Below are 16740 nucleotides of genomic sequence, written 5' to 3'. Positions count from 1 at the left end.
GCAAATGCTGTATGGATATCAAAGGTATGTGTTGCAATGTCTTGCACCAGAATTGACATAAGAAAGCTTTGTGCGAGATTGGTGCCACGTGAGCTTACTGCCGATCACAAAAACATTTGCGTAACACTTTCCAATAAGTGCTTGGTGCATTTTAGGGAAAATAGAAGTGATTTTTTTCATCGATCTGTGACAGTGGATGCAATATTTGATTCACCACTACACACCCAAATCCAAACAGTAATCCATGAAGTAGACAGAAGCCGATTCTTCAGCTCCAAAGAAGTCGAGGAAAGATCATGGTATTGATGTTTTGAGATGCAAAATGAAATTTGCTGACTGATATCTTGAAAAAGATAAAACTGTAACTGGAGAGTACTATCTCAACTTCTAACAAAACTGGAGGCAAGCATTTGTGAAAACTGACGTGGCTTAAAGAAGGAAAAAAACATCTTCCATCAGGAGATTGCACCTGCCCACAAAAATGACTTGGCAGTGGGAAAATTGAACGATTTGGACTATGAAGTGCTGGAACACCCACCCTAGATTTGGCTCCCTCAGACTTCCATTTACTCTCAAAACTTAAGAAATTCATTGCTGGTCAGCACTTTTGTCACATCAAGAAGCCACTGAGGCTGTAGATGGGTTCCTTGCAGCACTTCAGGGCGAATCCTCTAGAGAGGGGACAATGACATTGGAACACAGCTGGATGAAATTTATTTGTATTAGAGAAGATTGTGTTGAAAAATAAGACTTCTTTGAAAGCAGAAATTGTCATTTTCAGTATCAGATCAAGAACTTTTCAGACTGCCCTTGTACATTAGTCTCTCCTTCATCAGTATTCCCAACCAGATTTCTTTCACATATGCTATTAGCGAGTTCTTAATTTTGCACCAGATGCATGTCTTCAAACAAGATGGTCAATACATTGCTGCCAAAATGTGCCCCATTCTTTGACAGTAGGCTTCCGAAGGTCATCCGATCTGTAATGAGAATTCCTGTGACATCATGCTGTTAAGTTTCAGTCCCAAGCATGCTCAATCAGATTCATGGTGGGAGTACTGCAGTTGATTCCTGCATCCTGGAGGAACGTGTTCATGGACTAAGGATGATGTGCTAATGCCTTATAGACTTGAAAGATAAACATGTCATCAAATATTAACTTTAGGGTTGGACAATAGGTCGGAGGGTCCTGTTCCAGTACTGCACAGCTTTCAAATTACAATTGATAAGATCCAGTATCTATGCGTGATGGGAACTCAACGCATACTGACCTATCTCTCTCCAGAATCTTTGGGACTGCATGTTTGAAATGTACTATGATACCTGGCCATCTCTACCGTCTTCTGTGATGATTATCAGGTTTCAGACAAATCCTGCTCTAATCAGTGAAGAGAACCCTAGACATTAATCCTGCTTCCATTCCAGGTGTTCCTATGTCCACATTCTACTCACACCACAATTCTGCACAGATTGATCTGTTTTCATAACGGCTGCCTAGGGACCAAATTTATTACGTGGAATGGCTGCAAGCTGTCCAGATCAATATATCTCATCAAGAACGTAGTATGCAGTACTGTTCTATTCTCCTGAGGGTACCTATGAATCATAATTGGAGGTAGTGGACGTCAGCTGGGATTTGTGGCTGCAAACAACCACTACAAGATAAATCTTCAAAGTTTGTGTCTCATGATGTCTGTCGAGTGTTTGAAGGGTGTCACTGTGAAGTATGCCAGTCCTGCTGGCATACGAGATATCGATAATTATTCTTGTCACGAAGTGATCCATTGAGATACATGACAGTGTGTACACAAGCTCTGTTGTCACATTTATGATTGACAATGGAGTGTAACAATACGAGGGAAGGAAAGTTGCTACTCACCGTATAGCTGAGATGCTGAGCTGCGATAGGCACAATAAAAAGATTCACACAATCATAGCTTTCGGCCATTAAGGCCTTTGTCAGCAGTAGACACACAAACTCACGGAAGCGTAACTTGCACACACATCTGCAGCCTCAGAGAGCTGAAATTACACTGCGAGCAGCAACACCAGTGCATGATGGGAGTGGCGACTGGGTGGTGGTAAGGAGGAGGCTGGGGCGGGGAGGGGGAGGGATAGTATGGTGGGAGTGGCGGACAGTGAAGTGTTGCAGTTTAGACGGAGGGTAGGAGTGAAGGGGGGAGGGGGTAAGTAGCGGAAAGGAGAGAAATAAAATTAAAAGACTGGGTGTGGCGGTGAAATGACGGCTGTGTAGTGCTGGAATGGAAACAGGGAGGAGGCTCGATAGGTGAGGACAGTGACTAACGAAAGTTGAGGCCAGGAGGGTTACGGGAACGTAGGATGTATTGCAGGGAAAGTTCCCACCTGCGCAATTCAGAAAAGCTGGTGTTGGTGGGAAGGGTCCATATGGCACAGGATGTGTAGCAGTCATTGAGATGAGGGGTATCATGTTTGGCAGCATGTTCAGCTACAGGGTGGTCCACTTGTTTTTTGGCCACAGTTTGTCGGTGGCTGTTCATGCAGACAGACAGCGTGTTGGTTGTCATACCTACATAAAATGCAGCACAGTGGTTGCAGCTTAGCTTGTAGATCACTTGACTGGTTTCACAGGTAGCCCTGCCTTTGATGTGATACGTAATGTTAGTGACCGGACTGGAGTAGGTGATGGTAGGAGGATGTATGGGACAGGTCATGCATCTAGGTCTATTACAGGGGCATGAGCCATGAGGTAAGGAATTTGGGGCAGGGGTTGTGTGAGGATGGACAAGTATATTGTGTAGGTTTGGTGGACGGTGGAATACCATGGTAGGAGGGGTGGGAAGGATAGTGGGTAGGACATTTCTCATTTCAGGGCACGATGAGAGTTAATCGAAATCCTGGCGGAGAATGTAATTCAGTTGCTCCAGTCCCGTATGGTACTGAATTATGAGGGGAATGCTCCTCTGTGGCAGGACTGTGGGACTTTGGGAGGTGGTGGGAGACTGGAAAGATAAGGCACAGGAGATTTGTTTTTGTACAAGGATGGGAGGATAATTATGGTCAGTGAAGGCTTCAGTGAGACCCTCGGTATATTTAGAGAGGGACTGCTCGTCACTGCAGATGCGACGACCACAGGTGGCTAGGCTGTACGGAAGGGACTTCTTGGTATGAAATGGGTGGCAGCTGTCGAAGTGGAGGTATTGCTGGTGGTTAGTAGGATTGATATGGACGGAGGTACTGATGTAGCCATCTCTGAGGCGGAGGTCAACATCTAGGAAGGTGGCTTGTTGGGTTGAGTAGGACCAGGTGAAGCAAATGGGGGAGAAGTTGTTGAGGTTCTGGAGGAATGTGAATAAGGTGTCCTCACCTTCAATCCAGATAGCAAAGATGTCATCAATGAATCTGAACCAGGTGAGGGGTTTGGGATTCTGGGTTTTTAGGAAGGATTACTCTAGATGGCCCATGAATAGGTTAGCATAGGATGGTGCCATGCGGGTGCCCATAGCTGTACTGTGGATTTGTTTGTAGGTAATGCCTTCAAAGGAGAAGTAATTGTGGGTGAGGATATAGTTGGTCATGGAGAGCCACAGTTCCTATCCGTTTACCACACGGTGCCCTGCTCGTAACTATTGATGCCACCTCCCTGTACACTAACATTCCTAATGCCGATGGCCTTACTGCTATTGAACACTATCTTTCCAGACACCCTATGGATTCCAAATCAACAACCTCTTCCTTAGTCTCCATGACAATTACTTCTCCTTTGGTGGCATTACCTACAAACAAATCTGCGGTACGGCTATGGGCACCCGCATGGCACCATCCTATGCTAACCTATTCATGGGCCATCTAGAGTAATCCTTCCTAAAAACCCAGAATCCCAAATTTGGGGGGGGGGGGGGGGGGATAGTATGGTAGGGTTGGCAGAAAGAAAAGTGCTGCTGGTTAGATGGTGGGCAGTGGAGAGGGGGGTGGGAGGGGAAATAGTGGAAAAGGAGAGAAGTAAACAGACTGGGTGTGATGGTGGAATGACAGTTGTGTAGTGCTTCAGTGGAAACAGGGAAGGGGCTGCATGGATAAGGACAGTGATTAATGGAGGTTGAGGGCAGGGGGTTACAGGAATGTAGGATGTATTGCAGGGAAAGTTTCCAGCTGTGCAATTCAGAAAAGCTGATGTTGATGGGAAGGATCCATATGGCACATGCTGTGAAGCAGTCCTTAAAATGAAGGATGTCATGTTTGGGAGTGTGCTCAGCTACAGGGTGGTCCACTTGTATCTTGGCCACAGTTTGTCAGTGGACTTTCATGCAGACAGACAGCATGTTGGTCGTCATGCCCACATAGAATGCAGCACAGTGGTTGCAACTTAGCTTGTTGATCACATAACTGATTTCACAGGTATCCCTGCCTTTGATGGGATAGGTTATAATTGTGACTGGGCTTTAGTAGGTGGTGGTGGGAGGATGTAGGGGACAGGTGTTGCATCTGGTCTATTATAGGGATATGAGCCACAAGGTAAGGGGTTTGAAGCAGGGGCTGTGTAAGGATGGACGAGTATATTGTGTATGTTCAGTGGATGGCAGAATACTACTGTCAGAGGGGTGGGAAGGATAGTGGGCAGGACATATAAAACCTGTTAACCACCAGTAATACCTCCACTTTGACAGCTGCCACCCAATCCATACCAAGAAGTCCCTTCCATACAGCCTAGCCACCTGTGGTCGTCACTTCTGCAGTGACGAGCGCTCCCTCTCAAAATATACCGGGGATCTCACTGAACTCTTCACAGACTGTAATTATACCTTCCAACCTTCTACAAAAATAAATCTTCCATGCCTTATCTTTCCAGTCTCCCACCACCTTCCAGTGTCCCACCGTCCAGCCACAGAGGAGCATCCCCCTCATAACTCAGTACCACCCAGGACTGGAGCAACTGAATTACATTCTCTGCCAGAGTTTTGACTACCTCTCGTCGTGCCCTGAAATGAGAAATGACCTTCCCACTATCCTTCCCACCCCTCCCACAGTACACCAAACCTACACAATATACTCGTCCATCCTTACATAACTCCTTACCTCATGGCTCATATCCCTGTCATGGACCTAGAAGCAAAACCTGCCCCATATATCCTCCCACCACCACCTACTCCAGTCTGGTCACAGACATCACCTATCCCATCAAATGCAAGGCTACCTATGAAACCAGTCAAGTGATCTACAAGCTAAGCAGCAACCACTGTGCTGCACTCTATGTGGGAAAGCCAACCAACAAGCTGTGCACCCGCATGAATGGCCACTGATAACCGGGGCCAAAAACAAGTGGACCAGCCTGTTACTGAGCACACTGCCAAACTTGACATCCTTCATTTCAGTGACTGCTTCACAGCCTGTGTCATATGAATCCTTCCCACCAATGCCAGCTTTTCTGAATTGCATAGGTGGGAACTTTTCCTGCAATCCACCCTATGTTCCCGTATCTCCTGGCCTCAACCTTCGTAAGTCACAGTCCTCACCCATCCAGCCCCTTCCCTGTTCCCATTCCAGCACTACTCAGTCGTCATTCCACCATCACATCTAGTCTGTTTACTTTTCTCTTTTTCGACTTTTACCCCCCCCCCCCACCCCTCTCTCCCCTGCTTATCATCTAACCAGCAGCACTTCACTTTCCGCTACCCTTACCATACTATCCCTCCCCCTCCCTGCCCAGTCGCCACTCCCATCATGCACTATTGCTGCTGCTTGCAGCGTGGCTTCAGTTGCCAGAGACTGCAGTCGTCTGTGTGTGTGTGTGTGTGTGTGTGTGTGTGTGTGTGTGTGTGTGTGTGTGTGTGTCGTCGTCGTCGTCGTCTGTATTTGACAAAGGCCTTACTGACTGAAAGCTTTATTTGTGACAGTATTTTTGTTGTGCCTATTGCCTATCTGTGACCCAGCATCTCCGCTATATGGTAAGTAAGAACTTCTATTTTCATAATATTCTAACACATCAGTAAGTTTTGAAATCTTTTCCCCTAATATATTTTCAACCAGCTATTAACCATCATTCACGTGATTAAAATCATCAAGTGCTCTATGAAAACCTCACTGTCAACAATGAGTCACTAGTAATTTCAACATCTTCATGATGGCACATTGATCTATGTGCAGTTCAAAAACCACTCATTGCACTAGTTAACTAACATAGAGTGACATTATAAATGAAAGTTATTAATGAACAGGTAGCCTTGCATTTGTTTCTAATTTAAATGATATGATGAACTGTTTTGTTCTGGATGTGGATTGAGACCCAATATTAACTAAGCAAAATATTCATGCCTGACCAAGATTCAATCACAGAACTGATCGTCATTGCCGACTAGCTCTAAAAAGATGTGATATAATACATTTTATAACCTGCCAGTAACAGCAAAACCTCGGCAAAACGTTTCTATGATGAGCTCGTGGCTGCCCATCCTGATAAGAACAATTTCTGTCCCATCATCCTAAGTCCACCCAGCATCAGCCCAGGTGATTGTGATGGATTGTGCCTATGGTCTGCAGTGGATGTTTATAACCTCACATTGACAAACATCAGATTATTTAAAATAGTTTCACCTTCAGCATGAAATATTTTCTATAAACAGTGTGTACACCAAGCAGTAAGAACAATGTTGTAACCAGTATCCTCGCAGCATATTACGTGAGGAATACTAAGTATGTAATGCACTACTATGGGCAAAATGTGCCAGGAAGGAGGAGGTTGGGGCAAAGGTTTGTGGCAATTTGATAGAAGTGGGAAGGTAGGAAGCTTGAATATCTGTGCTGTGTAGGGGGTGAGTGTTATTTAAGAAATGAAGTTGAATAACAGCTTTCTCATGTCAGGTGGATGGTTTTAACATGAATTATTTGCAGCAAGCAGAACCGCTGTAGCTCCGTCACATAAGAATTGACATTTTAGGCTCTTGTGAGATTAGAACCTAAAACCATCAAAAATTCGGCTGTGGTTGGTGATATCGTTTCCACTGACATAGGGATGTACTGTAGCGTTCACTTCTCCCTTTTAGTGCTAGTGGAGGCTTTGAGGGATAATTTGCAATGAATGACACTAGTTCCTGGACTTGAAACTTGCATTTGATCATTAGATGACAAACAGTAAGTGAGAATTGTTCATAATGTAGACAATATCAAGGAAACTTAGCAGGATAATTCTGTGTCCCTCCAGGAAGTATCTCGACTATTATAGAGTTGCCAGACTTAATCTACAATGTTTGCCAAGTCCCAATCATTCTTGTAGCAGGATGGAATACATGTCCAAAGCCCATCAGCGTTTTGAGCAGGCTAGCAATCCAGGAGTAAAGTTTCTGTTTCAAAGATGCAGTGTGAGCATCTCTCCCATTGACAAATACTTGAAATATGAAAGGTGTAAGCAAGTGGTTGTAATTCTTCAGAAACAACATATTTAATTGTTTGTTCTTTTCTTTTCTTCCCTATGCTCTCATCTGTTCACTATGTTTCTTCTTTCTGTTTTCAGACCATTTTGAACCAGGCTTTTTAACTACTCTATGTTGGAATCCTTCCATTTTCAATACTTTTTCCCAAAAGGCTTCTCTGTTGTTTACATCTTCTGTTTTTACATTGTTTCTTTCCAAATCCTTTTTGACTTCATTGAGCCAGCTTGTGTGGACTTCTTGAAATGAAATGAAGTCCCATGCTTCTTTACAGAGCGTAGGGGAATGATGCGGGAAACCCGCACCGCCTTACTAGGCAAAGTCTTCATGGAGGTGGTTTGCCGTTGCCTTCCTCCGAGTGGACTTCTTACCCCCACAGATATTTTAAAATCTTATTAGTTAATCTTGTGTTCCGAATGAATGTCCAAAATGCGTGAGTCTTCTTTTTCTCATTACGTTTGAAATATTTTCTGTATTTTGGTATATTTCAGCATTACTTCATAATTTCCGACCTTCTGCTGTGTTTCGTGGTCATAATATTTCCATTACAATTTGCCTTTCTAATTCTTCTAATCTATCTAAATTATAGGTCAATGCCAGACATTAATTTTTGTATTGACATTCTACCTTCACTACTGTGTTGTAATGCCTTATTTTTGCATTTCTTTAAGCTAATGAAAATATCTTGCAAGTATTTCACAATTTTCAGTATTGCTTAACCCAGTTTTGCCATTTTCATTTTTGAAACAGACATTTGGTATTATTTTTTGCTTAGTTGTTGTCTGTTTCCAAAAGTTTCTTCTCCTCAAAGACTCATTTTGTATTTTTGATTAACCTGGCTGTTTCCTTTCTTTGTTGTTAAAATTGATCTTAATCTTGAATTTTCTATGAACGTTTCCATTTTTGTCATTTTTTAGCCCCCTCTGCTGTGGCTTCTTTGCAGATTCCATTCCAGATTATTTTGCTTTTATTTTGTTATTGGCCCTAAAGTTTTCTGTGCAGCATTATTAATAGCTGAGGATATTTCCTGCCATTTGCAATGTTTAACCACTTTAATTTCATCTTTATGGTTTTTAATTGATACTTTTGTTATAATAAGCTCTTCTGTATTAAATGTTATTAACCTTTGTGACTTTCTTCGTTTGTTGTTAGGTAGAAGTTTGACTTTAATTTTAGAGAGGTAATACACCCTGCCACTGGTGTCATAGGTGGATGAGGAAGTCTGATTTACTTCCCAATTGGAGAGCCTAGTGCAATGAATCACAAACAGAAATTAAAATTTCGGACTAACAATCTGATCTTATCTTGGATTTCAGTTCCTTACTTTGTAGGTAAGGAATTGCAGTAGGGAAAGACTGCAAAATGGCTTCACTACACAAAGTGAAAACCCGAGAGAGAAACCCACCGTTGTATCTGAAATGCATTGGGACCAAGGGTTTTGTGGAGTCCCAACAACTGCAATCGAAAGGTTGAATTGGAGCAAAAGAACTGGAAATACTTTCAGACAGAAACAAAATTCAAATTTGAAGCAATTCAAGAAACAAGTTTCCTAGATGAAAATGTAGTTGATAGTTGTAACTTCAGAATCTTCAAAGGCAAACCAGCAATGAAAATTATGACTCAGATGCCATTACTGCATACAGCTTTCTATGTTCGTATAAGCATAATAGGAAATAGCAGAATTTAAATCCACCTCGAGAGAATATCTTTCCTATCATTAAATGGAAAAACAAGATACATGACTTGTTAATTGCCATGCACCAATAAGTGAAGAAAATGGAAAAATCCACAAAAAAAGAAAATTCTGGGATCTTTTAGAAACAGAAATATCCAAAATTCCAAAGAAAAACACAATATTACTATTAGGCTACTTCAGTGTAGAAATAGGCAGAGAAGAGAAATTAAGAAATGTAGTTGGACAATACTCAGCTCATAGAAGAACCAATGTAAATGGTATGAGGCTAATCAATTTGTGTCAGAGCTCTCACCAGAAACTAATGTCGACCTTCTTTACGAAACTCCCAAGAAAAGCTAAAACATGGATATCTCCCAATCCAATGTTAAGAGAATTTCAGTTAGAACACATGGCTATTCCGCAAAAAAGTACAATGGAAATAAATCATTATTTACATGAAAAATCATATTTGTGAGGTAAAAGTTCTCTCTATGCAGGCTGTGTTGAATAGTATAATTTACAGTACTGTATTTACTTACTTCACACTGAACAGCACTGGCAGGACTAACAGGCAGAATCCTGACATTGCAGTAGTGGGACCACATAGGCCTACACACCACGACTTTTTCGACACTGGAGACTGCGACCTCAAGCTTCCAAAATAAGTCTCCGACAGAGACCAAGGGGCTGTGGGAACATTAGTTGGTGTCTCTGTATTTGAGCAACTGCAAATTTTTCAGTAGAAATTGAGCAGATCAATAATATCTGCAGACTTTTTTTACTGGTTTTGGACGTGCCTAGCACTTCAGGAATTGAAATCAAGGAGTTTTGTTTACCTACCTTTGACAAGGCTTCTATACAACATCTGTCATGAAAGCTAAAACAGGGAAATATCGTCACATAACAGAGCATTAATTTGCATTCAGAATCATAATTTACAAGAAATCCACGGTCGAATATCGGAGGGGAATATTGGGGGTGAACAGTAATGTGATAAACTGTTACTCTTATCACCTCCACAATGAAGTGGCATTCTGTTCTGTAAGATATTAAATTGTCTACGGAAAGCTATGAGCATATGGCATACTGCTGTGATTAACAAGTATGAGTGTCATAAAGTCACGCAAAAAACCTGCAACCAGTAAGTGTATACCGAAAATTAGCTTCTCACCACTTTATTCGGTTGCTGACAATGACAGGCCACTTGTCAAAAATTTATTTGTTTATGTGTTACGGGCAATGTCTACCACCAGAACGTCATATAAAAGGGCTTAATACACAGTTGTGCGCCATACGGTTTCTCACTTAACTTTGGTGCTCAGTTAAGATTGAAGTAGCTTGACACGAACCTATGGTTTTTGATCAAAACCACCTAGACCATTTAATAAGATGGACATTCAATAATTAAAGAGACATACTGATGTAATAAAAAAAAAAGTGCATTTTTACGAACTGAAACTTTTCCTGCTGCTCAACATAATCTCCACCAATATAGATACTCTTCTCCCAACAATGAACTTGTTTTTTTATACTTGATGCAAAGATTTCTTTTTCTTGCTGCCTGCGTCACTTTTCCACAAGTCATCGTCTTTTGGACTTTGGTTCAGAATGGTGAATCATAGTTTTGTCAAATGCTAGAATCTTGTTTAGAAAAGGGTCACACTTCCTTCCATAGCAGTCTTTTAAGTCTATGAGCTATGAGTCTTGATTACTTGTGTTGTTGCATTAACTCTTTCTGGGCCCGTCTTTCACTTGTTCTTGAGCTTATTACTGATAATATGGTGAACTGTGCCTACATCTATTGGAATTGTTTTTGCTATAAGTCCAACCATAATGTGACAGTCTTCATGAATAATGTCATCATTGTGGGTATTAAGCAAAGCAGTTAACACTTCTACCTACCAGCCAGGACACTGCATGTCAGTCACTGAGGTTCAACTGCTTGTGAACTGCTCTGCCCACTTACAATAACTTCCGAGATTTATTCAGCTTTCACCACAATATAAAAGTACTCGAGAATAGATTTTAGCCAGTTTTTCACCTTCAGAAAGCAAAATAGCAATTACAATGTTGTTTAACTAATGTGGAAAGTTTAAGCATTCAAGACATCATTAATTACAATATTGAGTTATAAACAAGACAGTTTTTATCTGTTAGCTGTTAGCTCTTCCCCGTGATGGAAATCGAAAGTCATGACAGTATTTAAACTTGGCTTCATCCTCGACTCTAACAATTACTCCCTGATAATTTTTGTGAATATTCTGATAACCTACAGACTAAAACAAAAATAAAATAATGACAGCAATCCAATCATATCTTGTGATTCAACTCCGTACTTTGTACATAATACAATTTCAATTGCAATATGTGAAGTCCCCAAAATGAATGCACTACCCGAGGTGGTAACTCAAGAGAGAAATCCACCATTGCATCATGCAATGCTTTGGGACCAAGGGTTCTGAAAGTCCCAACAACTGCAATCAGAAGGTTGAATCGGAGCAACCTTGGAATCCTTTTAAAATAAAATTCAAAAAGAAGTTCTTTATAGGCATTTTAAATGTAAATTCTCTTATCAAGATGGGTAAACAAAAGGATCTAGAAATACTATTACAAAAAAACATTATTCAGATTTTAGGCAGCTCAAGAAACAAGGTTCCTAGATGAAAATGTAGTAGATACGTGTAACTACAGAATATTCAAAGGGAAACCAGCAATCAAAATTATGAATCAGATGCCATTACTGGGTACAGCTTTCTATGTTCATAAAAGTATAATAGGAAGTGTAACAGAATTTAAATCCACCTCAGAGAGAATATCTTTCCTATCAGTTAATGGTGGAATTGTGCATTTGATTCTGATCATTCCCTGCTTAAAATTAAAGTCAAACTCCTACCTAATAAAGAACGAAGAAAGTCACAAAGGTTAATACAGACAGATATATTATAACAACATATTATAACAAAAGAATCAATTAAAAACTATCAAGACGAAATTAAAGTGACTACACATGGAAAATGGCAGGAAACATCCTAAGCAATTAATAATACTGCACAGAAAACTTTTGGGTAGTAAAAAATAAAAGTAAAATAAGGTGAAATGAAATATGCAAGGAAGCCATAGCAGAGAAGGCTAAAAAATGGGAAGGCTCAAAGAAAATTGAAGATTGTAATAAATTTAAACAACAAAGAAAGGTTAATCAGAAATACCAAACAAGCATCTGAAAGGGAGAGTTTTGGAAATAGACAAAAACTTTGTAAAAAAATAATTTAAGAACAAGTTGAAGGGGTACCAAACTCCAAACGTCTGTTTCAAAAATCAAAATGGTAAAATTGAAAATTGTGAAATAGTAGCAAGATATTTTCATCAGCTTCTAAAGTGTCCTGAACGGAGTCACAAACCGGAATTCTCAGATATTAATGAAAATTTGGAAGACGATTTACCTCTAACTAGTGAAGAAATTGAAGAAGCAACTAAAACCCTCAAAAACAACAAAGATTGTGGAGAAGATTCTATTACAGCTGAACTTTTGAAGTTGTCCTTGCCAAGTATAGCACGTGAGCTAAATTTACGGTTTGAAGAAATCCCAGAGGAATGGAAGGTTGTCTTGATATGTCCACTCCACAGAAAAGGTAATAAACAGGTTGTAAACAACTACAGAGGAATCTCTTTACTGCCAGTGGCATATAAAGTATTTTCCAAGATTTTATCAAGCAGAACAGAAACAACATTAGACAGACATTTAGGTAAATATCAAGGTGATTTTAGGAAGGGGAGAAGGTCATGATCAGAACAAATATTTAATCTGAAGTCAGTAATTGCGACAAATTACTTAATTCAAAGGAAATTGTAGTTATGATTGTGGATTTCAGGAAGGCTTTTTATACTGTTCACAGTGGAATTATAGATAACATAATTTAAGAATTTTGTGTAAAGTCTAAACTGGTAAAACTCATCCATGAAACACTTACAGATACTGTTTGCAAAGTAAAATATATGGGAGAAAATTCACAGCCTTTCAGAACAAAAACAGGTGTACAACAAAGTGATGGTCTATCCCAAATTCTTTTTAATATTATGTTGGGGATAATTGTAAGAATTTGGAATGAGAAGCTTATTGAACTCTACATCTTGCGTGTGAGGTTAGGAAGAGGAAGCAAAAAGATCTACTTCAAATGTCTTGCATTTGCAGATGATTTTCCTATACTTTCTAAAAGTATGGCATTGCCTATAGCACAAATAAATCTCCTGGAAGAAATAGCCAGTGGAACTGGCTTAAAAATTTCTGCAAAAAAAAAAAAAAAAAGTAACAAACGTTAAGGATGCTCCAAAATTCTTCTAAACAAATATTCACCAATAAGAGGGTAAAAAAAATTCAGATATCTTTGGGGGAGAATCAAAGAAAATGCTTTGAAAAAGTCTGCAATAGAGGAAAGGGTGCATAAAATGGGGAGAGCATATGGTTTCACTAAAAACCTCTACAATAAAAAGTGCCTATGCAAAAATGCCTAAATAAGGCATTACCAAACAGCAGCGAAATACAGAATACCTATCTGAAAGCGAACACCTGCTATTAAGCTATAATTTAGATATATTAGGATCTACTGTGATGTTTTTTTAAAAAAATAAAAAATATTCATTCACTTTTGAGTGCGCAGCATTGCAGCGGCATTACACAACAGTAGCAAAATACAGAATACCTATCTGAAAGTGAACACCTGCTATTAAGCTGTAATTTAGATAGATTAGGCCCGGCCTCAGATGGGGTTGGATAAATCTGTGACCTGATTGGAGTAGGAAGTACTGGGTGTGTGTGGACTCGTAGGTCTTGCTCCTGGGTCTCTCACAGGGATATGATCCCTGTGGCGACAGGTTGCAGCGGGAATGGGAGTGGGATGGACTACTCTGTTGTGTAAGTAGGGTGGGTGATGAAACACCTCTTTAGGAGGAGTGACAAGGGTCTTGGGTACAATGTCCTCCATTTCAGAGCATGGTGATAGATAAAGCCATGATGAAGGATATAGTTCAGTTGTTCAAGTCCAGGGTGCTGTTGGATGTTAATGGGGGTGCACCTTTGTAGTTGATTCTTGGGGGTCGTGGGACGATTGTGGGTATTTCAAGGTATGGTGTGGGAAATTTGTTTATGGACTTGGTTTGGGGGGAGGGTGGGTTGGATTGTGCCTGTCTTTGAAGGCCTTTGTAAGACCTTCAGCATACTGGGCAAGGCAGTTCTCGTCACTGCAGATACATCGTCCACTGATGACTGGGCTGTAAGGAAGGGATTTTTGGTGCAGAAGGAATGGTAACAGTCAAATTGCCACAGCTTGCCACAAGGATGAAAGACCACTGCCAAACTAGTAGCAAGAGTAAAGTTGACCACCCAGTGGCACAACATGCACCTGAGTACAGCATGCTCAATTTCAATGGCTGCTTCACAACCCAGCCCATCTCGATCCTTCCCCCCACCACCAGCTTTTCTGAACTACACAGATGAGAGTTACCCTTGCAATACATCCTTTGCTCCCATAATCATTCTTGCCTCAATCTCTGATAATCCACTGTCTCCACACCTTCCAACCATCACTTTCCCCTTCCCCTGACTTATCGTACCCTTCCAATTCGTGTCCCCAAGTCATCTTCACCATGCGCCACTCCTCACTAATTTCAACACCTGTGCATCACATGCCCAGCCAATGAACCTGCCACCCCTCCCTCCTGCATTCCTAGACAGCAATCCAGGTGCCTGTCTCTGAGCCAGTAGCCATACACCCTCAACCCCTATTCCTGCCTGTCTCTCTCTCCCTTCGCCATCTCAATAGACAGAACCTTTGCCCAACCTAACCCACCTGTCGAACTGCAGCTTTGGCATTGTGCGTCCAGCTGGCACCATGTAGGGGCATAGCCACGTGTATGTGCGCTTGTTTTTACTGTAGCTCGAGAGAGGATTTACTCCAAAAGCTTGCAAGTTTTTCTTTCTTTCTTTCCCTTTTTTTTTTTGTGTGTGTGTGTGTGTGTGTGTGTGTGTGTGTGTGTGTGTGCGTGTGTGCGCGCGCGCGCGCGCGCGCGCGCCTTTTGATGACTTTTTGTTGAATGGTCTTCTTTACTCGTAAAATATTTATGTTCCACCAAACCTGTCCCGCTGTAACTAAACTCTTAACCACTCTGTGAATGTTACAAGCACAGACTCGATGACAGGCACACAAAAGAGATTGAAAACTTCACTAGCTTTAGGGCAAATCCTTTAACAAACTAGAGTACTCATACATATGTGCATGTTTGTGCCCACCCACCCACACAAACAGCTGTGCAGCTTCATTGTGCCTGTTGAACGCACAAGACCTGGTGTAAATTCTGTAAATATACTGTGCTGCATTTCATAATGCTTCTCTACACAACTTGAGACATGAGAGGACAATTTTTGCATCAATAGAGGAGGTCAGAAAGAAATTTAGAAATCATACTTAATGTTCAGGTATGGCATGTGGTCACTGAATGGCCAGTGTTGCAAGACAGTTGTGAGAGAAAAATGCTTTCATCTTATGATATTATAGGTTGATTCTTGGGAAACATTTTGCTTCTCCACAAGTAGGACAACAGCCTGGCAGATATTAGAATACATCTTTCATTGACCCACAGGACATGTTCATTATTATTCATGTCCAAGAAGAATACTTCCCATGCACTAAGTGACCTACCATAGTGTGTTATCAAACAGCTAACTCCATAGAGACAAATTCAGTTGTCCATACAAGTGAAAGAATCACTAACAGCATCATTTATAGCACAGTAAAACTTCATAGAAGCTTGTCTACATACTTTTCACTCATAATAAAAAAATTAATAAATAAATAAATAAAACTTGAGCATGTGTATACATTTGCTTCATTCTGCATTGGTGCGGCTGCACAATATTAATTTGTTTCTTGCAAATATTTGGGGTCAGTTTTCAGGCCCACAACAAAATTGCAATTCATTAGGGCACATATGTGCACATAAACACACGTGTGCACTCCTCTGACCAGTGGCTTCAGACTATAATGTGTGTTGTTAACGGAATATCCATCAGTGATTTTTGTGGCTAGAAGACCACATTCATTAAGATGACAGGATTTTCATTTTGTGTCCTGTTGCTTTTTAATAATGCTGATTGAACTTGAGATATTCTTTTCGCTATCACAAACACAGCTTTCTTCTTTCTGTCATTCTTCCATTGATTCCTTTTGGACTCTGTTGCTGATTTGAATACTCCCCCCCCCCCCCCCAAAAAAAAAAAAAAAAAAAAAAAAAAAAAAAAAAAAAACAACTTTGCTACCATCTATAATCTACATAACTTTTTTTGTTTTCTTTTTTCCCCCACTAGCATTTTTTTTCTTCTGTTTGTTGTTTCTATGTCTTATACCTGGAATTATGGAAGGACTGTTCTTCTTTCCTTCACCCATAACTCCCCCCCCCCCCCACAAATCAAAACAAAAAACAAAACAAAAAAATCCCCCAACCCCAAAAACATTGCTCAATTTTCCGTCCCTCCTACTTAAGGAACAATTTCCAAGAGCATAAGGCTATTTTCCTTGTTCATATAGTTGTCAGCCTTGCTGCAGTTGCATATTCTGGCTCACCCAGTTTGGTCTTCCATATCTAACTTTTTATATTGAAAGTTATTAGATA

General features: G+C 40.6%; 1 protein-coding gene across 5 annotated transcripts in view; it reads left to right on the top strand.

The window, feature by feature from the left end:
• The window catches only part of LOC126259741 (calcium homeostasis endoplasmic reticulum protein), a 335568-nt gene that overhangs the window by 175451 nt on the left and 143377 nt on the right, over nt 1-16740 (top strand). The window lies entirely within an intron of this gene.

This window comes from Schistocerca nitens, chromosome 1 (assembly GCF_023898315.1).
Source record: "Schistocerca nitens isolate TAMUIC-IGC-003100 chromosome 1, iqSchNite1.1, whole genome shotgun sequence".
Taxonomy (NCBI): Eukaryota; Metazoa; Arthropoda; class Insecta; order Orthoptera; family Acrididae; genus Schistocerca; species Schistocerca nitens.
Note: the sequence above shows the minus strand (reverse complement) of the source record. Positions and strands in the feature narration are given on the sequence as shown.